This window comes from Bos javanicus, chromosome 20 (genome assembly GCF_032452875.1).
Source record: "Bos javanicus breed banteng chromosome 20, ARS-OSU_banteng_1.0, whole genome shotgun sequence".
Lineage (NCBI taxonomy): Eukaryota > Metazoa > Chordata > Mammalia > Artiodactyla > Bovidae > Bos > Bos javanicus.
In genome coordinates, this window is record NC_083887.1 from 62,344,046 (window position 1) to 62,371,969 (window position 27,924).

The following is a 27,924-nucleotide window of genomic DNA, read 5'->3' on the forward strand; positions in this document are numbered from 1 at the left end:
GAAGTCTCTTACTTCCTTGCAGAGTTGCCAGATACCAATAATTTGCATTCCATTCTAACCGGAGGAAAAGGCATCCGCTACAGACCTAAGACGTGAATGTGTTATAAAGTAGACTCCTCGGGTCAGGGAGGTTGTGAGACCAGGGTCCACTGTGCACGGGAGGGTTCACTGAGATGGGACATCGGCTATGGACAGAGGAGGTGGAAGAAGATGCCAAGGGGACGTGGAGGGGGAAGGTGCAGACAGAGGGCCAGGTCTGGCCACCCAGGGACAAGCCTGCAGGTTGCTGACCACAGGTGGTCTCAGTGGTCAGGGCAACACTAGAGTTTGCTCTCAGTGAGATGGGGAGTGATTGGGGCAGTCCGCTGTCAATCACCTGCATTAAATTCTGGCTGTTGGGTAGAAATCAACAGAGTTTTCTATTCAAGTAGTAACAGTTTTCTGTTTTACTGACTTCGCCAAAGCCTTTGGGTGGATCACAACAAACTGTGGAAACTTCTTAAAGAAATGGGAGTACCAGACCACCTGACCTGCCTCCTGAGAAATCTGTATGCAGGTCAAGAAGCAACAGTTAGAACTGGACATGGAACAACAGACTGGTTCCCAATCGGGAAAGGAATACATCAAACCTGTATATTGTCACCCTGCTTATTTAACTTATATGCAGAGTATATCATGCAAAATCCCAGGCTGGATGAAGCACAAGCTAGAATCAAGATTGCTGGGAGAAATATCAATAACCTCAGATATGATGGTTGAGATATGATGACACCAACCCTTATGACAGAAAGTGAAGAACTAAAGAGCCTCTTGATGAAAGTGAAAGAAAAGACTGAAAAAGGTGCCTTAAAACTCAAACTCAAAAAACTAAGATCATGGGATCCAGTCCTATCAATTCATGGCAAATAGATGGGGAAACAATGCAAACAGTGAGAGACTTTATTTTCTTGGGCTCCAAAATCACTGCAGATTTGATTAAAATCAAATCACTTTCATTTAATCCATGAAATTAAAAGATGATTGCTCCTTGGAAGAAAAGCTTTGACCAACCTAGACAGCATATTAAGAAGCAGAGACATTACTTTGCCAACAAAGGTCCGTCTCGTCAAGGCTATGGTTTTTCCAGTGGTCATGTATGGATGTGAGAGTTGGACTGTAAAGAAAGCTGAGCGCTGAAGAATTGATGCTTTTGAACTGTGGTGTTGGAGAAGACTCTTGAGAGTCCCTTGGACTGCAAGGAGATCCAACCAGTCCATCCTAAAGGAAATCAGTCCTGAATATTCATTGGAAGGACCAATGCTGAAGCTGAAGCTCCAATCCTTTGGCCACCTGATGCAAAGAACTGACTCATTAGAAAAGACCCTGATGCTGGGAAAGATTGAAGGCAGGAGGAGAAGGGGACGACAGAGGATGAGATGGTTGGATGGCATCACTGATTCAATGGACATGAGTTTGAGCAAGCTCCAGGAGTTGGTAATGGACAGGGAGGCCTGGCGTGCTGCAGTCCATGGGGTCATGAAGAGTCAGACACGACTGAGTGACTGAATTGACTGACTGAAGAGTGGAGAGTCAGGGGTGTGGTGTTCCCATTCCCCTCAGCCACACACACAGCTCCTAAGGCCCTTGGAATTCAGTTTTTGTATGCTGATGAGATGACTCACGGTGGAGGTGGGTGCCAGGTGGCTTCAGGTTGGAGCTGGTTTCTAGAAAGCTTAGAAGGGTTGATCTGTTAGTTCCACTGCTCCCCCCACATACCCACTCCTATCTCTGGGGTGGAGTAGAGAAGGATTGAAAACTGAGACCAATCACTAATGATTCAACAGCTGTACAGACCATGCCTACTTAATGAAACCCCCGTAACATTTGAAACAACAGGGTGCAGAGAGCTTCTGCATTGGTGAACACTTCGCGGTGCTGGGAGGGGGAGCTTCTAGAGAGGGTAAGGAAGTCCCACAACCCTGCCCCCACACCTGGTGCTTTTCTTCCATCTGTGCTTCTGTTCCCGAGTTGCAGCCTTTATAATAAAGCAGTAATAGGACTTAAGGGGCTTCCCTGGTGACTCAGTGGTAACGAATCCACCTGCCGATGCAAGAGAATCACGTTCGGTCCCTGGGTCAGGAAGATCCCCTGGAGGAGGACATGGCAACCCACTCCAGTATGCTTGCCTGGGAAATCCCATGGACAGAGGAGCCTGGCGGGCTACAGTCCATGGGGTCGCACAGAGTCAGACACAACTGAGCAACTGAGCACACACGCAGTGGGACTTAAAGCACTTTCTCAAGTTGTGTGAGTCATTCTCACAAATTACTGAACCCGAGGAAGGGCTGTGGGAACCCCTAAATTTATAGCCAGTCAGTCAGAAGGAGGCCCCTGATTCTTGCGACTTGCATCTGAGGTGGGGGCGGCCTTGTGGGACTGAGCCCTGAACCCACGGGTCCCCACTGACTCTAGACAATGTCAGAATTGAATTGGACTGTTGGACACCCTGCTGAGGTTGGAGAACTGGAGAACTGGTGTAGAAAAACAACATGGATTTGGTGTCAGAGAAATCCACATGCTTGGCATGAGAAAAAAAGACCCCACAAGGGACTCCTGCAGATGCTGGACAGACGAAAATGCAGGTGGTCACTGTGCACCAGGATCAGGACAAAAGCCCCACGTGCCGGCACCCTGACCACAGATTTCTAGCCTCCAGAACCCTGAGAAATAAATTCCTGTTGTTAAGCTTCCTGTTGTCGGGCTTCCCTTGTGGCTCAGCTGGTAAGGAATCTGCCTGAAATGCGGGAGACGTGGGTTCGATCCCTGGGTTGGGAAGATCGCCTGGAGAAGGGAAAGGCTACCCATTCCAATATTCTGGCCTGGGTAATTTCATGGATGGTATGGTCCGTGGGGTCACAAAAACCTATTTTATGATGTTTCCTTACAGCGGCCAAAGGTGATCAAGGCACTTTGCAACAAAGGATTCAGTGAGATCCCAAAATAAACCCCAGAGTTGGAAATCGGGAGTGAATGAGCAGGTGACTGAGCCTTGCCAGCCGCACCCACCAGCGCTTGGGGATGCAAAGCTGAAGTTTAGGACAACCCCAGGTGGCCCAGCTCTTTTTACCAGATTTTTTTTTTTTTTTCCTACACTGGGTCTTTGCTGATGCACACAGGCTTTCTCTAGCGGTGGTGGGCGGGGACTCATCTCTAGTGGCGGTGGGCGGGGACTTTGCTCCAGTGGCGGTGGGCGGGGACTTTGCTCCAGTGGCGGTGGGCGGGGACCCCTCTCTAGTGCCGGTGGGCGGGGACTCTGCTCCAGTGCAGGTGGGCGGGGACTCCTCTCTAGTGGCGGTGCCCAGGCTGTTCACTGCAGGGGCTTCCCTTGTTGTGGAGCACCTGCTCTAGGGCCCTCGGGCTTCAGTAATTGTTATTTGTACCAGATTTTTAATAAGAATGTATTTTTTCATGGAATGAGGAGAAGAGGTGAGCAACCCCCCTGCTTATTTCAATAAGGCTCCAAGTTGCTCTCCCAATATACTATACTAAATGTCAAGCATTACAATTTTTGAAGTTTTAAAGAACACTATTGATTCTTTAATGCTGACATTCATACTGCAGCCAAATGAGCTGTATAATTCTGTGACTACAGTAAAGGCTATTTCATTCCTTCTTGCTTATGCATTCTTTGAAACAGGTCATTCTATCTATAGGATGAAATATTTCACAATAATTTAATTTAAAGGAGAAAGGAGCATGGAGTCAGCCCAGCCAGGCTCTAACTTACAAGCTTTCTGTGTCTCTGATAACCAGAGTTCACTGCTACCAACACCTCCATCCCACCAGCTAACCTGTCGACTCTCTGCAATGGCCCAGAAGACGTGAGACTCCCCTTGAACTTCTTTGGATGATAGTATTTCTCAAATATTCTACAATCTCCTCCTGACTTACAAATGAGGCATGTTGTACAAAATATAGCCACTTCCTTTTTATATAATTCCATAAGAAGTTCAGATTAACCACAGGAAAAAAAAATCCAAAAATATAGATTAGAAAAAAGTTTTCAGTCCAGACACACAATCACACACATACTTAAAAAAAAAAAAAAGTAAACCAAAACACAAGACTATTTGCTGTATGTTTGTCAGAAATACACAGTAACAAAAGTACCTGTGTGTCAACATTTCCAGCGGCTGTGGGACATTATACATATGGCAGAATCTTAGTAATTTAATGGATTTCTACTCTTGGACTCTTGAGATTGTTTCCCATTTTTCACTATTATGAGTCAAACCTGCCATGAAAATTCCTAGAGCTGAGGCTGTGTGCATATCATTTCTTATTTTCCTCAAGAGACATTCTTAGAAGTAGTATTTCTGGATTAAAGGAAAGAGTTATTTTGAAAGTTTGTTTTTTTTTTAAATATATATTGCAAACCTGTGCTTCAGAAACATCTGAAAGGACATCTGCCTTTGCTAATCCTGCCATCCAACGCTTAGGTAAGATTCGGGGAGTTCTCTGGCGGTCCAGTGGTTAAGAAGCCACACTTTCACTGGGGAGGGCTCAGGTTCAATCCCTAGTCTGGGAACTAAGATCCCAGAAGCCATGTGGTGGTGTGGCCAAAAGGAAAAAAAAAAAAGAATTCCATATTAAAAGGAAGAATTTCTTTTGGCAAGTAATGAATAGAGAAATGCTCCCCAGGGTTCCTGAAGTTCTTGATTCTTTCGAATCATCCTTACCCCCACTCTTCTACCCCAACAAGAAGGGTCTTTTCTAGAATCACGACCCTTCCAGCCCTTAAGGTAAGCCTTCCCCAAATGTACATAGGCCCCTCCTGAGAATGGCCTTGGAACTCTTAGCATAACCTTAAGTCAGAAGTGAAGATTATCAGAAAAAAACACAGATAACGAAATATAAGGGCTCAGGATAAAATGGTGCTGAACACAGAAGTAGTAGCTCTAGTCTCCACAGAAACTTCCACAATATTAAAAATCATTAGCTGGGACTTCCCTGGTGGCTCAGAAGTACAGAATCTGCCTGCCAATGCAGGAGACGGGTTCGATCCCTGGTCCAGGAAGATCCCGCTCACCACGGAGCAACTATCAGGCCCGTGCTCTAGAGCCCAGGTGGGCAACTGTTGAAGCCTGTGGATGCCAGAGCCCGTGCTTCACAACAAGAGAAGTCACTGCAGTGAGAAGGCTGCGGACCACAACTGGAGAGCAGCCCCCGCTCACCGCAACAGGAAAAAGTCTGCACAGCAAGAAGACTCTGCACGGTCAAAAACAAATACAATTATTTTAAAACAAACCCAAAGCAACAACAACAAAAAATCATTGCCTTTTTCTCCTATTTTCTGGGAATCTGTCCCAAATATCTGACATTTGCATTTTTAAAACTAGCATTTAGCTATAACTTAAACTCTTTGGGGGGCTTCCCTGGTAGCTCAGATGGTAAAGAATCTGCCTGCAATGCACGAGACCCAGGTTCAATCCCTGTGTTGGGAAGATCCCCTGGAGAAGGGAATCGCTACCTACTCCAATATTCTTGCCTGGAGAATTCCATGGACAGAGGAGCCTGGTGAGCTACAGTCCATGGGGTCCCAAACAGTCGGACACAACTGAGCAAGTAATACACACACACAAACTCTGTTTCGTCTGGAGCATCTTGGTACCCCTTACAGGAAGCTAGAAGGAGAGGTACAGTGGCGACCCCAGACCGTGGCCTCCCAACACCATTCAACAAAGGACTTGTTGCAAAGGAAAGTACTGTCCCCCTGCTGAATCCACAGAAGCCCACTTGGCACGTGGTTCTCTGAAGCCACAGATAGTTTATTTTTTAAATTACAAGCAAAGCATTTATGAGAATAAAATCTTATTAGAGTAAAATAAAAGTAAGCTACCTACAAGTGGAAGCCCCCATATGGAGATCAGCTAGAAACTCGAGGTCCTCAAAGTACAGCCCTAATTTTCAAAGCCCACATACAGTGAAAAAGGCTGAGCAACAACCACCAAAATGTCAAACTGTTTTTGCTTAAAAACTGTAAGCATCTGTACATCAAAAAACAAAGATAAACAAACCAAAACCCCATTCCTTGCAGGAAGAAGGGATGATATAGGTACTTCCCTGGCAGTCTCATGGTTAAGACTTCACCTTCCAATGGACAGACTGCAGGTTCAATCCCTGGTCAGGGAGCTAATGCCTCATAGACAAAAAACCAAAACATAAAACAGAAGCAAAATTTTAACAAATTCAATAAAGGTTTTTAAAAAATTGTCCACATCAAAAAAATTTTAAAAGAAAAAAAATAAAGAAAGGATGTATAACACTAGCTTCCTTGGGTGGCTCAGACAGTAAAGAACCCGTCTGCAGTGCAGGAGACCTGGGTTCGATCCCTGTGTTGGGAAGATCCCCTGGAGGAGGGCATGGCAACTCACTCCAGTATGCTGGCCTGGAGAGTCTCATGGACAGAGGAGCTTGGAGGGCTGCAGTCCATGGTGTTGCAAATCTGACACGACTGAGTGTCTGACATTTTCTAACAACATCATTTATTATATTAACAGACTAAGGGGGAGGGAGAGAAAAAAGATCATCCTCTAAATGTGTTAAACCTCTCAACACACACACATACACACACACACATGAAAATGGACACAAAACACTTAGAAGGATTACACCAAGATAAAAGGGGAATGGAAGAGAGTTAATTTTATGTGTACTCAGATATTTCATCAAACATTATTCTAAATATTTCTGTGAAAGCATTTTTTGGATGAGATTAACATTTAAATCAGTAGATGCTAAATGGTGAAGACTCTTGAGAGTCCCTTGGACAGCAAGGAGATCCAACCAGTCCACCCTAAAGGAAAGCAGTCCTGAATAGTCATTGGAAGGACTCATGCTGAAGCTGAAACTCCAATACTTTGGCCACCTGATGCAAAGAACTGACTCACTGGAAAAGACCCTGATGCTGGGAAAGATTGAGGGCAGGAGGAGAAGGGGATGACAGAGGATGAGATGGTTGGATGGCATCACCAACGTGATGGACATGAGTTTGGGTAAACTCCAGGAGTTGGTGATGGACAGGGAGGCCTGGCATGTTGCAGTCCATGGGGTCGCAAAGAGTCGGACACGACTGAGCGACTGAACTGAACTGAACTGAACCTCCATGATGTGGGTGGGCCTCATCCAATCAGTTGTGGGCCTGAATAGAAAAAGACTGATCTCCCCCAAGCAAGAAGGAATTCTGCTAGCAGACTGCCTTTGGACCTAAACTACAATTCTCCCGAGTCTCCAGCCTGCCAGTTAACCTGCAGATTTTGGCTTACCCAAGCTTCCATAATTGTGGGAACCAATTCCTTGAAATAAATCTCTCTATCCCTCCCTCATATATAGAAATACAGACATAAATGGACAGCTATGGATAAATCTCATCACCTATATGGCTATATCTCTCTAAATCAACATGTGTGTATTTATGTACAGAGGAGCCTGGCAGTTTACAGTCTGTCCACAGGGTCACAAAGAGTCAGACATGACTGAGCGACTGAGCACACACATCTAACTATGTGTATCTCTATATATCTGTAGATACACACACTCTCTTCTGGTTCTAGCTCTCTGGAGACCCCTGATGAATACAAGGTCACTGGGGATGGAACATTTCAGAGAACTCATTTCTCTTTTCACGGTTTCGGTATAATTGTTACGGTTGTTTAGTCACTGGTTGTTCAGTTGCTAAGTCAAGTTGGACTCTCTGCCACCCCATGGATGACACCATGCTTGCCAGGCTCCTCTGTCCATGGAGATCTCCCAGGCAAGAATACTGGAGTAGGTTGCCATTTCCTTCTCCAGGGGATCTTCCTGATTTCAGGGATTGAACCCATGTCTCCCGCACTGGCAGGCAGATTCTTTACCACTCAACCACCAGGGAAACCCTTTGGTACAATTAGAATCCTCTAAAACAAAGCCATATTCATGAGGAACTTACATGATTTTAATTCACAATGAAAAACAAGAAAGCAAACAGTATTTACATTAATAAGTCTCATAAGGAAATACAGTTTTATCGCAACAACTGTAAACAACTAAGAAAAGAGAGAGAGAACCATCTGTGAAGAGGGGAGGGGGGGGCAGTGGGCAGGAGAAACCGGAGCTCACAAACAGCGAGGGGAGAGACTGAGGCACCAAAATGCACATGCAAACCCCACAGCCATATGGCACCGTAACGGAGTAATTCCCCTGATAATACAGAAGAAAGGGGACGTTGCCCATTTCCAATTGTAAGAAAACATTTCACCATTCATAGTGCAATTCTTCAAAGTTCAGAAGAAAGATAGTAAACGTCAGTTAATTGAAAATTTTTTATTTCTATAAAATTCCTTTCCCCATAATAATACCACCAATAGGAGCAGGGAAAAGTTTATGTGACCTTATGAAAGAAATTCAGGATTCTGGTCCTCTAAGGATGTTTGTCATTGTTCAGCCACTAAGTCGTGTTCGAATCTTTGCGACCCCATGGACTGCAGCATACCAGGTTTCCCTGTCCTTCACTATCTTCCAGAGTCTGCTGAAATTCGTGTCTAATTGAGTCAGTGATGCTATCTAACAGATGTCCTCCTCTGCCACCCTCTTCTCCTTTTGCCTTCAATCTTTCCCAGCATCAGGGTCCTTTCCAGTGAGTCGGCTCTTCAAGATATATTTCTAAAAGGCAACCATGCATGACCACTATCGTGGGCATAATTTGTTAGGTAAAATGTGTTGGGCATTGTTTCAATAATCTCATTTATGATTAAGCATCATGACAAGAAAGTTAATTCCAGGATGGTCACTGCCAGGTCCCTGGCCCCAAGAACACAGCTAGGCTGATATATCCTTGTTGAATACATAAGCTAGTACTAGAACTTTGGTAAACAGTTTCTTTTTAGACGGCAAATGGATTTGAACTTTGCACCATCACTTTCATTGGTGAGGGCTTCCAATGGTAGCACCAGTGGTAAAGAATCTGCCTGCCAATGCAGGAGACATAGATCCAATCCCTGAGTCAAAAATATCCCCTGGAGAAAGAAATGGCAACCCACTCCAGTATTTTTGCCTGAAAAATCCCATAGACAGAGGAACCTGGTGGGCTACAGTCCGTGGGGTCACAAAGAGTCGGAGGAGACCTAGTGAAGTAAACAACATCAAAGGAGCCCAGCAGCTATTACAGTAACATTGCCTTGAGAACAGGAATATTTCCTGCCATATCAGTAAACAAGGACGGCAGAGTCACCAGTGATTGCAGCCACCAGGGACAGCAAGTTGGTGAACCCAGGGGGAACTCAGCCAGGAAAGAACACCTGCCATCTAGCAGCCATCAGACTGTAGCCACTCCCTATGGTGAGCCCCAAGGACACTCAGGATGTGAAAACTCAGGACACTGGCCCCAGACAGCTGAGGTGCCTATCAAAGGAATGATCTCAGGGCGCCCAGACTCTTGCATCTTCCCATACATAGAAAAGCACTAAATTCCATACTTCGGGTTATCTGGTTTTCTTTAATTAACAATAATCTTCTGCTGTTCAGACTTTGTCCTTTGTTGCAAAACTTCTACATAACCTGGCTCCTCCCCGAGGGTTCCTTGAGATGCTCTCTGCCAGGCTTAAAGTCCTATAAATTCCCACCAAATAAAACACAACTCTCAACTTTCAGGTGGTGATTTTTTTTTTTTTTTAATCAACAGGCTGAACTTGCAGACTTAAATAACTCTCATCGAAACTATTACTTTGTCAGTGTGGGTTAGGCTTCATGTATCTCGTGAAACATTGGCAGGAATTCCCTGGCAGTCCAGTGGCTAGGACTCGGTGCTTTCACTGCTGGGGCCCAGGTTCAATCCCTGATTGGGGAACTAAGATCCTGTAAGCCACGAGGTGCAGTCAAAACAACAACAAAACTGAACACAAAACAAAAACAAAACCCACATTTGCTGATACGTGTGACAGGACATTGCACTCTGAGACGTGTTACCAGGTCCCCGGAGCCATGTTTATAGCTGGGATAGCTGATGCAGTCAGGGGACAGATGGCAGGTGAGCAGTAAAGCCCATAACCTCAGAGAAAGGCTGTCCGTGAGCCTGAAAATCTGTCAGACAAACATCATACAACAGCTGCTGGGCTGGCCTTCTAGCACTAAAAAAACTGTAGCAAAGTTTTCCTCTGTTAACTTGAAAGACAATGCAAATTAGTATCAAGGCCTAAGAAAAGAATATATTCCACTGGGGGATGAAGGTGGAGATCCATGGTGAAAATAAATTATACTACTTGGTTACAGCAAATACAGTGTTGTAAGAGAGACAAGGTCCCCATGAGGGACTGGCTTTGTGGTTCAGCCTGGCTCAGTGATGTGGATACACAAATCGTGCAAGAAGGCTGACTTGCATTCTCCATTCTGAAAGTCTTTTGAAAACACCTTCTAACCATCTTGTTAAGCTCTTCTCCCAACAAGATTCCGAAGGAAAGGGGTATCTTATAAAGGGCTTAATAATTCTAATTTCCCATGACATTAGCTCATTATTTCAACATATTATAGAAAAAAATGATGGGTATAAAGAGGCTATAAGGTCAGCTCCGCAGACAGGAATCCCTTACATGGGCCTAACCTGGAATGGGGCTTCCCAGATGGCTCCATGGTAAAGCCAAGGCAAGAGACGCAGGAGACGTGGGTTCAGTCCTTGGGTCGGGAAGATCCCCTGGAGGAGGAAATGGCAAACCACTGCAGTATTCTTGCCTGGAGAATCCCATGGACAGAGCAGCCTGACGGGCTATAGTTTATGGGGTCACAGAGTAGGACACGACTTAGTAAATGAGCACAGTCTGGAATGATTGTGAGAGAGGGTGCCCTCTGTCGTGTGGGGAATACACTCTCTCACACACACACACACACACACACACACACACACACACACACACAGCTTGCGGAGAAGCCCATCACTGCAGGTCTTAAATTCATCTTTATGAAACGGTGCTGGGAAGGCAAACCCTTGGCGACTGAGCCAGGGCTGCTGAATGAAGTCAACCACTAAGCACAGGCAGCAAGCTTCCTCTCGACTCCCCAGGCATTCAGATTTGCATGCAATTTACATGCTATGACATCAGTTTCCCTGTAAACGCACTTGAGCTGGATTAGTCTCTGCGGAGTGCTGTTACAAGTCTGGAGGAAGGGAAAAGGGCATGTCCAGGTCTGGTGCAGGGGGAGTGGGGCATGGGGGTGACCACTGGCCGTCAGGCAGATCTCCAGGGGTTTTCCCACTGCAGGATGTGGCCTCAGCATTCTCAGCAGCCCATCACAGTAAGGAACCCCGCGGGCTTTGCACAGCTCCTGTAACAAACGCTTCCTGAGGGCTGATTGTGCCAGGGATCAGCTTGACCCTGGGGAACCAGACAGAACCAGATACAGCACCTGACCACCTGTTTGCACTGGCTACCACCAATCCCGTGGCAAAAATTCCAACACCGAGCAAACTAAAACAGAAATATAACAAACACCTACATGGGATCTAGTTTCCTGACCAGGGATCGAACCCAGGCCCCTCGCATTGGGAACCTGGAGTCTTAGCCACTGGACCACCAGGGAAGTCCCCTGGCCTGTTGATTTCTGGCAGAAATTTGAAACAATTATGACGAAATATCAGCTTTTGTTAATGTAGCTGATGAGACCTAAGTGTTTGAAGGCAAACTAAGAGGGCAGCAGAGGATGAGATGGCGGGATGGCATCACCAACTCAATGGACATGAGTTTGAGCAAACTCCAGGAGATAGAGAAGGTCCGGGAAGCCTGGTGTGTTGCAGTCCATGGGGTTGCAAAGAGTAAAACATGACTAACGACTGAACAACAACCACATATGCATATCTATAAATGTGTCAACAGTTACCATCTACAACATAGTAGTATGTATTTATAAACGTGCCAATAGTCACTATTTTTTCCTTGGGAAGAATTGTCCTTTAAGATTATGTCTTTACTACTTAATTGGCCATAAAATGTACTTTCCTTTATAAAATAACAGGGATAGGCAATTTATTATTAGCTTTTTAATTTCTTTCCTGGCATGAAAAATGAAAATTTGGTAACGATGTCATGCCACATATTCCAAAAACATCTTACACAAGGCCAGCACACCAGCCTGGAAATCACTGTTCCATGAATACCATTTAGCGCCAGAGCATAGGCTTCTGAACTGAGCCCCCTGGTTGGGTTCTCCCCAGGGTCATGCCTTGTAACTATGCCTCCCTCAGTTTCTTGCCTCAAACCTTTGCAGACCTGCCAGCCTTCATCACTCAGCCCACCTGTCACTCATCAGATTCTCCTACACATCCTGGGTCAAACCCTTTAACTGCCTATTTTCTGATGCTCTCATTGGACTTCCCCGCACACTCCACTCCTTACTGGAAGATGAACTCAAAACGGAGAGCTCATCATGGAGCTTTTTTAACCTTTCCCCCCATGCCCGGTATCTACAAGACACTGAATGAACACTTTCTGAATGAATGAAACACCCCTGAGATGTGTCAGAATCTCCCACCAGGACAAGAACTCAACTTTGAACTGCAGCACTGACATGAGGTGTCATGAGCTCTGGGCTTTTTATCTTACTTCCACCTTTAAGTAAGGAAATGACTCAAGGTCTTGGGAAGACCTCAAAGAAGACAATTGCCTTTAGTGTGGTAAGCATCACCCTAGGCTGGCACAGCCAGATCTGAGGCTGGATAATATAGATATGAAAGCAACATCCAAAAGCAAAGAAAACGAAAGCAGTTCCCAGAATTCCACTGCAAGGATTCACCTTCAGTTCAGTTCAGTTCAGTCGCTCAGTCATGTCTGACTCTCTGCGACCCATGAATAGCAGCACGCCAGGCCTCCCTGTCCATCACCAACTCCCGGAGTTCACCCAAACTCACGTGCGTCGAGTCAGTGATGCCATCCAGCCACCTCATCCTCTGTCGTCCCCTTCTCCTCCTGCCCCCAATCCCTCCCAGCATCAGAGTCTTTTCCAATGAGTCAACTCTTCGCATGAGGTGGCCAAAGTACTGGAGTTTCAGCTTTAGCATCATTCCTTCCAAAGAAATCTCAGGGCTGATCTTCAGAATGGATTGGTTGGATCTCCTTGCAGTCCAAGGGACTCTCAAGAGTCTTCTCCAACACCACAGTTCAAAAGCTTCAATTCTTTGGCGCTCAGCTTTCTTCACAGTCCAACTCTCACAACCATACATGACCACTGGAAAAACCATAGCCTTGACTAGACGGACCTTTGTTGGCAAAGTAATGTCTCTGCTTTTGAATATGCTATCTAGGTTGGTCATAACTTTCCTTCCAAGGAGTAAGCATCTTTGAATTTCATGGCTGCAATCACCATCTGCAGTGATTTTGGAGCCCCCCAAAATAAAGTCTGACACTGTTTCCACTGTTTCCCCATCTATTTCCCATGAAGTGATGGGACCAGATGCCATGATCTTCGTTTTCTGAATGTTGAGCTTTAAGCCAACTTTTTCACTCTCCACTTTCACTTTCATCAAGAGGCTTTTTAGTTTCTCTTCACTTTATGCCATAAGGGTGGTGTCATCTGCATATCTGAGGTTATTGATATTTCTCCCGGCAATCTTGATTCCAGCTTGTGCTTCTTCTTAGGGACATCAAAAGTACATCAAGAGATCTATACCTGCAAAAACCTGAAAACCACCCAAATATACATGGAAGATGACTGGCTAGTGAAACACACACACTGTGGGGTACTTGTTGACCCCAATAGGAGGCAAAAAAGCACGTGCTGATGTGGAAAGAGCTTCACAGGGTAGCAGTAAGTAAAAAAAGAAGAACCACAGGTAGGAACAGTGAACAATCGGCCCTACATATCCACGATTCCACCTCCCTGGATTCAACAAACTTCAGATGGAAAATACTTGGGGGAAAAAAAAATTCCAGAAAGCTCCAAAAGCAAAACTTGAATAGCTATGTTTTGTCAACTATTTACATAGCATTTACATTGAATTAGACATTATACATAATCTAGAGGTGATTTAAAAGTACATAGGAGAATTGTATTGGTTATAAGCAAATAATACATCATTTTATTTAAGGGACTTGAGCATCCTTGGATTTTGGTAATGAGGGAGGTAGTGTCCTGGAACCAATTAACCCTTGGATACCAAGGGACAACGTTGTATGACATAACCTCTTTTGGAGTGAACTTCTAAAATGTGTGCATGGTGCCTGCAATGACACTGTTAGTAAAAGATCTTTTACTTTTCTGAAAGAGGATATAAGAAATTTAACTGGTCACCTTCAGTACAAACAGGCAAAGAGGAGCCTTCGAGGCTGTATTTTGTATTTGAAATCTGTTTCAATGTCCTTTTGAGGCACACTCATTTTCTCATTATACAAAGAAAATGATATTGGCAGTGAGGTTATAGGTGATACTTAATTTTCACTCATCTGCTTTAAATAAAGAGATGCTTAATAAATTGTTTTAAATAAAGAAATAAAACAAACATTACTAAACACAAAACATAGAAAATTATAGCAGGAGAATTCTCTCAGCAGCAGGGCTTACCTCTAGATTTGTTGTTTTTGTTTAATCACTAAGTCATGTCCGACTCTTTGGAACTCCCTGGACTGAGCCTGCCAGGCTCCTCTGTCCATGGTGTTCTCCAGGCAACTGGAGTGGGTTGCCAGTTCCTTCTCCAGGGGATCTTCCTGATCCGGGGATTGAACCCAGGTCTCCTGCACTGGCAGGTGGATTTTTACAACTGAGCTGCCAAGGAAGCCTCTATCTTCAGATTAGAAACGGATAAATTCAAGATTGTTATAATTCAAAACAACCTCCCTGTAGACTAATTTTGCATAAAATGTGAATTTTATTATCAATGCAAACCACTTGTTTGGATTTATAATCTTAGATTGTTAGTGATTTTTGGAAACTACTTTGTTCAATTATATATAGTCTCTTGTTCAAATCCAATTAATTATATATAAAATGTATATAGGAAGCCACCCTGGTGGCTCAAATGGTAAAGAATATGCCTGCAATGCAGGAGACCCAGGTTCAATCCCTGGGTCAGAAGAGCCCCTGGAGGAGGGAATGACAACTGACTCCAGTCTTCTTGCCTGGAGAATCCCATGGACAGAGGAGTCTGGTGGGCTACAGTCCATGGGGTTGCAAAGAGTCAGACACAACAGAAGCAACTTAGCACACACACATATGCATATATATATATATATATATATAATCTCCAAATACATACATACAGATACTTTTAATACTCCAAATACTTTTAATTTGTTTATATACTCCTATTAGGGAAATTAAATGAATAGTCTCGCTTAGGCTTAGAGACAAAGCAGAGCAGGCCTCTGACCTTGCTTCTAACCTGCCTGGACACTGCCCTGACGGTGGGTGACTGTGACTGCCTGCCAGCTGGGAGTACAGGACTTGCAGCGCTGTAGATAAGATGGGAGAGAAATCTTGAGATTGTTGAGCCCCTGGAGGAGACCTGGCCAACCAAGCCCCAGGCTTAGTAACATCCCAAGTTTTACAAGACAAAACAAACAGCATTCACAGGAAACCAGGCTTGCAATTTAGTCACAGATTGATGACGATATCAGTTTGCATTTCTGTTGTGGAATTACAAATGGGAACCCCAAACTGCAGTCTTTGAAGTCTCACCCACGGAGTGGACGTGCTACCTGGGACCCTTTCCCAATTGGAACTCCAGATGTGCAGAGACATGGAACTTCCCAGAACTGTTGGTCAAAACCCAATCTGGTGATATATTCTCTGCTCTTTATAGGTCTCTTTTCTTTTAATGTTAGTAGATTGAAAGCATGCTAGATAATTCTCTAATAAATATTCGTAGTATTTATTTGTATACAACGAGTGGCTTATTTTGTTAACAAATCCTTTGAACCTGAGACGAAAGTGAAAACTTTTGACAAAACAACTCCTATTCCAAAGGCTATATACCCCAGAAGCTTGTTTAATTTTCTCAATAATATCTGGTTTTAAGACAATCTTCTTACAAGCATTCAGTATTGGAAAGCCACACCTGCAAACAGTTGACCTGAAGGCAGTGACTGTCAATAATAACATGTTCCTCTCACCATTTATTTAGTTAATCTATTTGAACTTAAGCTTGGAATTTTTATGATGGGTATACAAAGCTCAACAGAGATCTTTAAAGAGAACAGAAAGAGCAAAAATACGGAAGACAAAAAGGAGCAGAAACTGACCTTCTCAATGAGAAAGAGTTCACATCAGGGTGGGCTGCCCCCTCACCTGAACACACACCAGGGTCGTAGCCCTCCAGCCCCACTCACCCCTTCAGATCTTACAGCCCCAGCCAACATCTGATATCAATCTCATGCGAGATCTTGGGTCAAAACTGCCCAGCCAAGGTGCCCTTGAACTCCTGAGTTTTGGAAACTGTGAACAAAAATAAATGCTAATTATCTTTTTAAGTGAAAGTCGCTCAGTCATGTCCGACTCTTTGCAACCCCGTGGACTATACAGTCCACGGAATTCTCCAGGCCAGAATACTGGAGTGGGTAGACTTTCCCTTCTCCGGGGGATCTTCCCAACCCAGGGATCGAACCCAAGTCACCGGCATTGCAGGTGGATTCTTTACCAGCTGAGTCACAAGGGAAGCCCAAAAATACTGGAGTGGGTAGCCTATCCCTTCTCCAGTGGATATTCCCGACCCAGGAGTCAAACTGGGGTCTCTGGCATTTCATGCAGATTCTTTACCAACTGAGCTATCAGGGAAGCCCCTAATGTCTTTCAAGTCACTGTATTTGGGGGTGATGTTGAAACAGAGAAGGACCCTATGGTCCTTGTCTCTCATGCCCTCTGCATTCCTTTTGTCTATGGAAAAACTTTGGCCAAAGAGTAAGTTTAATCAGAGAAATGGGAACAGGCAGAAACAGAGAAAAACAGGCAAAAGGGACCACATAAAAATAGTTTGATCATCAAGCGTAGTCAAGGCTCTTTCCTCCTCACGGGCTACAGATAACATTCTGAGCCACCTCCTGTGGGCTGTCTTGTAGATACTGAAACCCCCACCAGGTGGAGAAGTTAACTGCATGGTGACCAGTCTGTAGCCATGACGTAAGCTGCCACAGTTCTGAGAATTGGCCTCAAAGAAACTGGAAGAAAAGGACCCCGGAACTGAAGATTAACTGCACCCGAAACAACCAACATGACGCTGGTCAGACCACCGATGCCCAATTTCACCATGACTGTCAGAGCTGACTGTGCTGTTTCTGCATGGAGCCCCTCCCTCTGCATACAAGAGCTCTAGCCCCCTGACTATTGACGGGGTGGGGGGAGTCGACCTTTGGACAGACGTCCGTTTCCTGTCCACCAACTTGGCCTCTTTATTGGCTTTTGAGTAGTGAGCAGCTGGACCCTACTTTCAGTTACAATGTCAGGCAGCATTAGATAAGTAATCCAAACACCAGCAAGCCCTAAGGATAGACTTCAAAATCCGATCACAGTCTTCTGAAGCCCACACATATGTTAACAAATTCATCCTAAGAACTGGATCCTTAGATTCAGGTTGAACATATGCTTCTACAAAGAAATACATAATTAAATAAAATGTACCAGTATTTCATTAATAATTATTGAGAGCTATTAAATATTATGCCGGTTACAGAGACATACAATTAATGCTACAAACCAGCTAAGAATATTTCCCCTTTGGGGCTTAAAACTCATTACACTCTCAGAACGCATGAAAACAATGCCATTTTTTCCCTTTTTTTCAAAAACTTTTTCCTTTAGAAATTTAAAAAAGTTGAAGAACATTTTTATTACATAATCTTGTATGTGATCAAATAATAAAAATGAGGTTATATAAAGATTAATTTCAGTTATGAGGGAAGACTGAAATCATACTATAAAATGAAAATATATGCTTTAATAAACTAGTCTGTAAAATTATGTATCAATAATGCAAAAAAAGTGGCAGCAAGAATTCAGTAAATTCTGGATGGTGACATACAGGTGACTTCTTTTTCTTTATACTTTTCTGTAGTAAAAAAGTCCCATGTTTTCCTATTATGACTTTACTTCTATTTAATAATCAGAAAATTTTAAATTTTTAAGGAAGAAAAGTTCTGATAAAGCTTCCCAATCTCCTGCTTACAGTCGGTGGCAAATTCATAGACCAGGAAGAAACTGGAGAAGCAAGATAAAACTGCTACTTATTCCTTTTCTGGAAGGAACTGGGGAGAGTTTACATAACTTTACCATCGAGTAAGCAATCGATACAGGAAAAACCAACTGGAACTTTCAGGATCTGTACATCATGATCAGCTTTATGCATCTCTTACAAAAACACTCCATGAGGTCTCAAGAAAGAAATCCAAGCTGTCCATTATGTTGACCTCAAAGAATTGAAACCCCTGTTGATGTTTAACTTACTCAGCTAAGTGCCTCTCACTCCAGCTGCTCTGCTGTAAGCTCTGACAATGGCATGTTCTACTTGTGATAATAAAACTCTACGACTTTTTTCAAGGCCACTTTTTCACAAATATTAGGTCTGTGATGCACAAACACGGGTTTGGGTCACATAGAAAGTGATATAAATTGTGCTAAGTACTAAGTCACTTCAGTTTTGTCAGACTTTTGCAACCCTATGGACCGTAGCACACCAGGTTCCTATGTCCATGGGGTTCTCCAGGTAAGAATACTGGAGTGGGTTGCCGTGCCCTCCTCCAGGGGACTTCCCAACCTAGGAATCGAATCTGCGTCTCTTATGTCTCCTGCATTGGCAGGCAGGTTCTTTACCATTAGCACCACCTGGGATTAGGACAATCCAATCCAATGCATGAAGAATAAACAACCTGGTAATTATTCCCCCAGTCCACCTATTGTGTCCTGATTGGTTCAGGTTGGACCCTGGCCACTCAAAGCGAGGACGGCTGGTCCAAAGGACAAAAGATGTGAAGCCCCCGGGGCACAGGCTGGGGCTCTCGGAAGAATGATGGCTGCTATCGCTATACCTGGGAGCCTACGGTACAGACTTCTCCCAGATCCCAGAAACAGAGCTCAGCTTGCTTTCCCTGTTGATTTGCATTCCGACTGGTTCTGGGAGGCGCATCCACTTTCTCGTCATGTCCAGTTCCCATCATATGCGTATCAAATTCTCGCCTAGTCCTGGCCTAGGTGCCGACAGTACTTCCTTAAATGACCCCCCGATTGGTTGTCTGCCACCTGCTCTCTGATCCTTCACCCTGAGTCATCCTTTGGCAAATTGCATCCCTGGGCTAGGACAGAGGGACCACAGACAGAATGTGAGATAGCAAGGCTCTGCGGTCTGTATCTGCCTGATAGATTGACTGTTAGCCCTACAGTGCATGAAACAGAACAAGCGCCGTGGAAGGCAGGCTCCCAGGAGAGGAGGATCACGCTGCTTCCAGAACTCTCTCTCCCTCAACCATGAGCACTGGTCACCATCCAACAAGCTAGTAACCTCTGCGGGTACCTGGGTGGGGTGGTATTGAGAAGACAAAGACGAACTTTGAAATCAGACAGCCTGCCCCCCTTAGGAAATTCAGTTTGGAGAAAGAGACAAGAGAGTCTACAATGAAGACCAGCCTGGCCCTAGGGGATAGAAGACTGGAAACACTTCCAGACCGGGGGAAGGACTGGCACCCACACAGCTGGGCCTGGTCAGCCAAACAAAGGCAGGAGTCCCAGGGTCCTAGGGAGGATGGAGATGGTGGTCCAAGTGTCAGATGAGCAAAGGTTGGGGACTGACAGCTCGTAGGGAATCAGGAAACTCACAAGCAGATTCACCCGGCTGCCTACGGAGGAGGAGACAGCTCTCCAAGTCCTGAGTGTTGACAGGAGCTAAGAAATCTGAATTGTGCCCGAAGCACTAGCGGAGAACCACTCACGGTCTGAGGCAAGGTGTGTCATGAGCAGATTTTCCTTCTAAAATCCTGCCTCTCAAATGGGAGGCCAGGTTGGGGGGTGGGGGTGGTGAAAGGGGAGCTCCTCCTCCTTTTCTGCTGTTTATTTCCAAAATATTCGTTAAATCTGTGCCCTCCCCGCTCGCCTTTTACTCCTTTGTGATTTAAGATGTAATGGAAACTGACATCTGTCTGTCTGACTCATAGCTGTCAGGGCGGACAGCTTCAACAGAACATTCTGGGCTTAGGGATGTCTGTTCTCCAGGTGTTCATTAATGTCTTGTAACTTGATTTTTTTTTTTTTAACTCAAAAATTTAAATTGTAACCTTTTCCAAATATGAAGGTTCTTGATATCATTAGTCATCAGGGAAATGCAAATTAAAACCCCACTGAGATACCACCATACACCCACCAAAACGACTAAAATTAAAAAGATTGACAACACCCAATGCTGGTGAGGGTATGGGGCGCCCAGCAGGTGGGAGTGTTGAATGGGACAACCATATGGGGAAACTGGCAGTTTCTAATAAAACACACCACATGTCTGCCTTCTGATCCAGCAATTCCACTCACAAGCATAATCCCAAAAGAAATAAAGTCTATGTCCACACAAAAAGGTGTACAAGAATGTTTGCATGCTCAGTTGCTAAGTCATGTCTGACTATTTGTGACCCTACGGACTGCAGCCTGCCAGGGTCCTCTGTCCATGGGATTTTCCAGGCAAGAATACTGCAGTGGGTTGCACTTCCCTCTCCAATGTTTAGGGACGCTTTAAATCGAAAACAATCCAAACATTCATTCAGCAGGGACTTCCTGGCAGTCCAGTGGTTAAGACTCCATGCTCCCAATGCAGGGGGCCTGAGTTCAATCCCTGGTCAGGGAACTAAGATTCCAGATGCAACATGGTGCACCCAAAATAAATAAATAAAATAAAGAGCTGTTATAAAAAGAGAGATAGAGACTGGATAAGCACACTGTCTTATAGTCAAGCTTAGAAACACCACTCAGCAACCAAAACTAAATTCTGATACAGGCAACAATACCAATAGATCTCAAACTCACTGCTGCTTGCTAAGTCGCGTCAGTCGTGTCTGACTCTGTGAGACCCCGTAGACGGCAGCCCACCAGGCTCCCCCGTCCCTGGGATTCTCCAGGCAAGAACACTGGAGTGGGTTGCCGTTTCCTTCTCCAATGCATGAACGTGAAAAGTGAAAGTGAAGTCGCTCAGTCGTGTCCGACTCTCCTCGACCCCATGGACTGCAGCCTACCAGGCTCCTCCGTCCATGGGATTTTCCAGGCAAGAGGACTGGAGCGGGTGCCACTGCCTTCTCCACTGCAACTCACTACGTGATACGAAATAAGCCAAACACAAAAAAGCACATCGCTATTTGTTTCCATTTAATGAAATCCAAAGACAGACAAAATTGATCTATGGTGATAAAAAAACAGTGAAGGGGGTGATCATATGGGAGAAATTTCCCGGTTAATGGGAACATCATATATATTGATCTGGATGATATTTATACGCTTATATTCATCTGTCAAAATTTATGGACCCATACCCTTAAGAGTTTTGTGTTTCTCCGTGTGCAAACTATATGTCATAAAAGACAACTTAGCCAAAGATACACAAATGGCCAGAACCACAATGAGATTCCATACTGCCCATACCAGGCTACATCTTAGAAGCCTACCAGAATGGTTACTAATAAAAATAAAACAACAACAAGCAGAGATTACCAAGCGCAATTTCTCCACAGGGAAGGCCATGGAGAAACTGGAACCCGTGGGCACAGCTGATAGGAACGTAAAATAGTGCAGGCACTATGGAAAACAGCCGGGGCATTACTCAGAAGGCTAAACATAGAAGTATCATATGATCTGGCAGTTCCACACCTGGGTAAACGCCCAAAGGGATTTCAAGCAGGGACTCAAACAGATATTTGTATACCCATGTTCATAACAGGATTATTCATAGTAGCCAAAAGTCAGGACAAACCCAAGAGTCCATTAACAGATGAATGAATAAGCAAAATGTGCTCCATCCACCCAATAGACTACTATTCCTTTAAATTAAGTGATGAAATTCTAACCCCTGCTACAACATGGCGAACCTTAAAGACACTGTGCTACGTCAAAAAAGCCAGACGTGCAAGGGTGAATGTTGCATGAGTCCGTGTGTGTGAAATATCTAGATTAGGCAAATGCACAGAGCAGAAAGTAGACTAGAGGCTACTAGAACCAGGCGGAGGAGGGCAAGGGGAGTTGTTGCCAAGGTTACAGAGTTTCTGCTTGGGGTGATGACCAAATCTTGGAAACAGCTAGCAGTGACAACTGAACAAGATTGTGAATGCAATTCATGCCATTGAACTGAAAGCTGGTTACAGTCATTAAAAATGGGGTTTTATGTTATATTCTTTACACATTAAAATTTTTCATAATGGAATATGCCAAAAAAAATTTAGTTCTATAGCTTAAGTGGACAAATTATATGGACTATGAATGATACTTCAATAGAGCTGTTGAAAATGAAAAAAGAAAAGAAAGCAGCTTGAGGATACCCATACGTGTGTGTGTGTGTGTGTGTGCATGTGTGTGTGTGTGTGTGTGTGTGTGTGCATGCTCAGTCATGTCCAACTCTTTGTGACTTCATGGACTGAGCCCGCCAGGCTCCTCTGTCCATGGGATTTTCCAGGCAAGAATTCTGGAGTGGGTTGCCGCTTTCTTGTCCAGGGTCTTCCCAATCCTGGGATCGAACCCACATCTCCTGCGTCTCCTGCACTGGGAGGCGGGTTCTTTAACACTGTGCCTCCTGGGAAGCCCGCACACAACCTGGGTAGATCTCAAAGCCATTCTGTCTCACCTGGAAGAAGTACACACTCTGACTCCACGGCCGCCCCCAGGCTGGTTAGACTAGCCCATGGCGAAAGAAATCTGAAGGGTGGGCCTGGGTAGGAGGGAATAAGAGGAAACTTACCACAGTGAAGCAAATGCTCTTTAACCAGAGCTGGGGGCATGATTGCACAAGAGCAAGAATGTGTCAAAAATCACCCAGCTGCCCAAGAAGAATCTATTATGCACTCTACTGTAAGTAAAGTATGTCTCAAGAAACAATTATTCCCACGAAGCCTGGTTAAAAAGCCGAAAGGCATTGATAGCGCTGGGAAGGGTGTGATGAAGGAAAAACCGGATCAGGGCTGAGAAACCTCCTGAGTCGCTCTGGAGGAGGGAATGGCAACCCACTCCAGTATTCTTGCCTGGAGAATTCCACGGACAGAGGAGCCTGGCGGGCTGAGGTCCACGGGTCACAGAGTCAGACAGGACTGAGCGACTGACACTTTCCCTTTCGTTCTGAGTGGCCGGGGTAGATGGGGCTCCATCGAGGCCGTGGGAAGCCAGCCCCAGAGTGATGAGGTCACAGGCATGGGGGGCAGGGAGAATGAGAGGAGAGGGAGCTGGCTTCTGACTCGGGGCCCTAAGAAAATATCCGTTATCTGCCAAGAAAAGAAACACATCAAGAGCATTCAGGACTCTCGGTAAACAAATCAAGGCCCAGAAATCTGCTGCCAGTTAAAGGAAGCCTCTCAGGGACACACGAGAGACATTCAACTTGAATCAGAGGTTCATGGTATGGAACACAAAGTCTAGTTAATTTCAAAGGGAACGGACGCATGTGGAGTCGTTTGTTTTTTAAAATATTTATGTATTATTTGGCTGTGTTGGGTCTTTGCATGTGGAGCTGTTTGTTTGGTTTATTTTAACATTTATTTATTGTTTGGCTGTGTAGGTCTTAGTTGCAACACACAGGATCTTCATTACGTTACACAGGATCTTTCATTGCAGGACAGATTTCATTGCCCTGAGGAATGTGGAATCTTAGTTCCCTGGCCAGGGATCAAACTCACATCCCCCGCATTGCAAGGCAGACTCTTACCCGCTAGACCACCAGGGAACTCCCTGTGGAATCGTTTCGTTGGCTTCTTTGGGTTTGTTTTTTTCCTTCCGGGGAACAGTTGGCCTGGCGCATGCCAAAACCAGTATGTTCCCCAGTTCAGTTCAGTCCAGTCGCTCAGTCGTGTCCAACTCTTTGCCACCCCATGAATAGCAGCACACCAGGCCTCCCTGTCCATCACCATCTCCCGGAGTTCACTCAGACTCATGTTCATCGAGTCAGTGATGCCATCCAGCCATCTCATCCTGTGTCGTCCCCTTCTCCTCCTGCCCCCAATCCCTCCCAGCAAACAGGGTCACCCTGGAGTCTCCTGTGAGTCAGTGAGTACAGTGTCCTTTGTACCAAGGATCAGAACTTGGGACCTTCCACACCCCAGCATCCTCCACCATCTCCACCCTCGGTTCCGACCTCATGCCCACCCGTCCAGCAAGAAGGGAAAAAATGAACAATGGCCAGAGTTCCAGCGTCATAATCATCTGGATGGTGGCGGTGAGAAACAAATGGGACAAAACATCCAGGTGGGACACAGGGATGAGCCCAGAAGGCAGCATCTCATTCATCTCTGGGGGGATTGTCAAGACACCCCACCCTTAGCACACCCCGCCCCCCAGAGCCCTCTTCTGAGACGTCTCCTTCCCCTCAGACATCTGAGCCATGACCTCTCTTCCTCACTTACCCACTGAGTCCCCCTCAAAAGATATATCCCCCCAAAAAAAGATATACGCAAGTCCTAACCCCTGGTGCCTGTGGACATGCTCTCATTAGGAAACAGAGTCTTTGCAGATAGAATTAGGTCAAGAATCTTGCTTCTTCTTTTTTTTTTTTTTTTGGTATTTTGGCCTCGAGGTATATGGGGTCTCAGCTCCCCAACCAAGGATCAAACCCGCACCCTCTGCATTGTAAGGTGAAGTCCTAACCACTGACCACCAGGTCATCCTGGTGAGGTCATCCTGGAGATTTGAGAGGCAGAGGCATGGCAGGGGAGGCCATGTGAAGATGAGGGCAGAGGCTGGACTGATGGAGCCACCAGCCAAGAATGCCCAGGGCCACCAGGGACTGGGAGAGGCAGGAAGGATCCTCTCCTAGGGTCAGCGGAGGACGCGCAAACCCGCTGTCAACTTGAGTCTGGATTGAGACACCTTTGTGGTAGAGGCAAGCATCGCTTGGTGCATTTGCAAAAATAAGATCCAACCAGGCCGGGCAGTAAAACACTCAACATGCCTGGTAATTTGCTTAACTTTTTGATTCCTCCTGCTACCGGTAACCTCAACTTTTAATAAATGGAAAAAACAGCTGGTTATGAAAATGAACAGAAAGAATAACCTGCAAATAGATTGTAGGTGGTACAAATGCTGCTCCTTCAGAGTGGCTGAATGCAAAGAAAACCCACCACCTGGGCCACTGACACCATGGAAGTGTATCAATCCACACGAAGAGCGAGTTTATGGTTCCCTAGAACATGAGTTCTGAGTGGAGCCCACCAGCTTGCAGCTCACTCACTGTTCCAAGTTCCTGGTTCCCTGTTAAGGAGAATTTTACACTCCCAAGAATTATCTACCCACAGGAAGATGCTGCCATAGCATGTCACACACATGCAATTCACAGACTAACAGACGGCTAAGATGCTCTCCTGCCTTATGTAATCCATTCTGGCTTCCGGTCTCTTACTTAAGAATGACACATGCCTGGGGTCCTTCCAAAATCAGCAGCCTGAAAGTTGATCAAATACTCCAAACTCACCTCTGCAACATTTTGTTGCTATTGTTGTTTCAGTAGATTTTATTCTGTAGAGCAGTTTTAGGGAATTCCCTAGCGGTCCAGTGATTAGGACTCTACACTCTCACTGACAAGAGCCGGGGTTCAATCCCTGGTCGGGGAACTAAAATCTCATAGGCTATGCGGCACGACCAAAAAATAATACTGTAAGAATAAAATGAAAAATAAAAATAGAGGAATTGTAGGTTCACGGCCACACTGAATGGAAGGTTCAGAGATTTCCCATGTGCAAAGTTTCATTATCTCAAATGACATCCAGAGAAAAGGAAGTCCTTTGCTACACTCAAATTTCAACAGTACAGCTATAATAGCTAAGACCAGCCTTTTGGTTTTTTTTTTAAGAACATAATGGGTTAATAGCTAAAGCTCTACAAAAAACAAATGAAAAGAAATATAGCATAAAAAAAATATGCCATTTTTAAATGGGTTATTGCCTAGAAAAGGAAAGGTGGTCTGAACACACTTCAATCTTCAGTTAACAAGAGCTACATTATATAATGTTATAACAGTGAAATAAATGTTACTTGTCTCCAACCATTAGACTCAGTCAACAGATGAAGTCAAGGTGTACATAAGAATAATTACAGTCAGAGGGGAAAAAAATGTTATTAATCTTGTCAGGGCACAGAGAGAGGTGGTGTGGGCAGAGGAGGTCAGAAAGGTCAGGAATGACCTTCCTTAAAGGAGAAGAAGTCCAGAAATACTGACTAGAGCTGAAGCAAAAGAGGAAGGTTGAAGTAAAATATGTGCGTAGGTTCTGGACAGTTAGCTTGACCAGGGTTCGAACCTGTGCCCGCTGCCTTGGAAGCATGCAGTCTTAACCACTGGACCTCCAGGGAAGTCCACAACTAGCTTTCCTGATTTGTAACGTAAGTGCCTGACGTCAAGCTTTAGACTGCCATGTGTGTGTTAGTCGCTCAGTCGTGTCTGACCCTTTAAGACCCCAAGGACTATATAGGCCACCAGGCTCCTCTGTCCATGGGATTCTCCAGGCAAGAATACTGGAGTGGGTTGCCATTCCCTTCTCCAGGGGATCTTCTCAACCCAGGTATCGAACCCAGGTCTCCAGGATTGCTGAGACATTCATTAATATTTCAGAGATATCCATCTCAGATAAACACATGGCCAACAATTCAACTACAAAGAGAGGCTGGAAGTCCCCCACATGATGTTCTGTTTAGAAAGCTTTAGGGGACCTACATAGCAGCCCATCTATCCAGATGGGCGCCTTCCTTCCTACACTTTCATTCCCACTCTTTTGTTTTAAATTCACCAAAAAAGAGTGAACGTGAGAAACCCTGGCCCTTGCCCTGCCAACGAAGCACAACCCCAGGTGGTCATCTCTCTCTCTCCCCACCTGCACCCCGCCCCCCACCATGTGGGCCCAGGCACACCCTGTGCCCAACAGGTCCTGGAAGTAATAAAACTTGCTTTTTCAAAGTTTCCTGACAGTGGTTGCTGAGGTATGTCTTGCAGTCCTGAGGAGAACCACAAGGGCTGGTCCAGGCACAACCTGGGCTCCGCTGGGGGAATGTCTGTGGGGGCCGCCACAGGAAGGACGGGCCCCAGGCCTTTCAAGCTGACAGCATCACTCTCAATGGGCTGAGGACACAGAAAACAAAGGTATTAGAACCATAAATATAAAAGATGATGGGTGTGTGTGTGTGATTGTAAAGAAGGGAGAGAAAGGGGAGTTGCTGTTTAGTTGCTCAATCGTGTCTGACTCTTTTGTGACCCCATGGACTGTAGCCCTCCAGGTTTCTCTGTCCATGGGATTTTCCAGGCAAGAATATGGGAGTAGGTTGGCATTTCCTTCTCCAGGGATCTTCCCAATCCAGAGATGGAACCCACGTCTCCTTCACTGGCAGGCGGATTCTCTACCTCTGAGCCACTAGAGAAGCCCCTAGAGAAAGAGAGCTGTGGGTCAGCAAAAACGCCATCTTTGCTGCAGGCAGTCAATAGTATTGTCCCAAATGGGTCAATCAAAATGCCCATTACGAGCAAGCTGTCCATCAACAGGGCGTGGCCACCAGAAGAAATGGAAGGGGGATGGTTATCAGGTCTGGGAAGCAGGCGGAAGGGGGAAGGGTCTGGGGTGAGCAGCCGCAGCTGTTCACACAAGCGCATGTGTAAGTAAGATCCTCTTTTCCACTGTGTATGTGTGTGCGATTTTAACAAAAAAAAGGAGGAAGGAGATCAAAAGACACAAACGTCCAGTTAAGACACAGATGCGCCATGAAGATGTAACGTACGGCATGGTGACTAGAGCGAAC

At 45.2% G+C, this 27,924-nt stretch overlaps 1 protein-coding gene across 2 annotated transcripts in view; it reads right to left on the reverse strand.

Annotated features, from left to right (window-relative positions):
- ANKRD33B (ankyrin repeat domain 33B) overlaps nucleotides 1-27,924 on the reverse strand; it is a 99,211-nt gene that overhangs the window by 39,433 nt on the left and 31,854 nt on the right. The window lies entirely within an intron of this gene.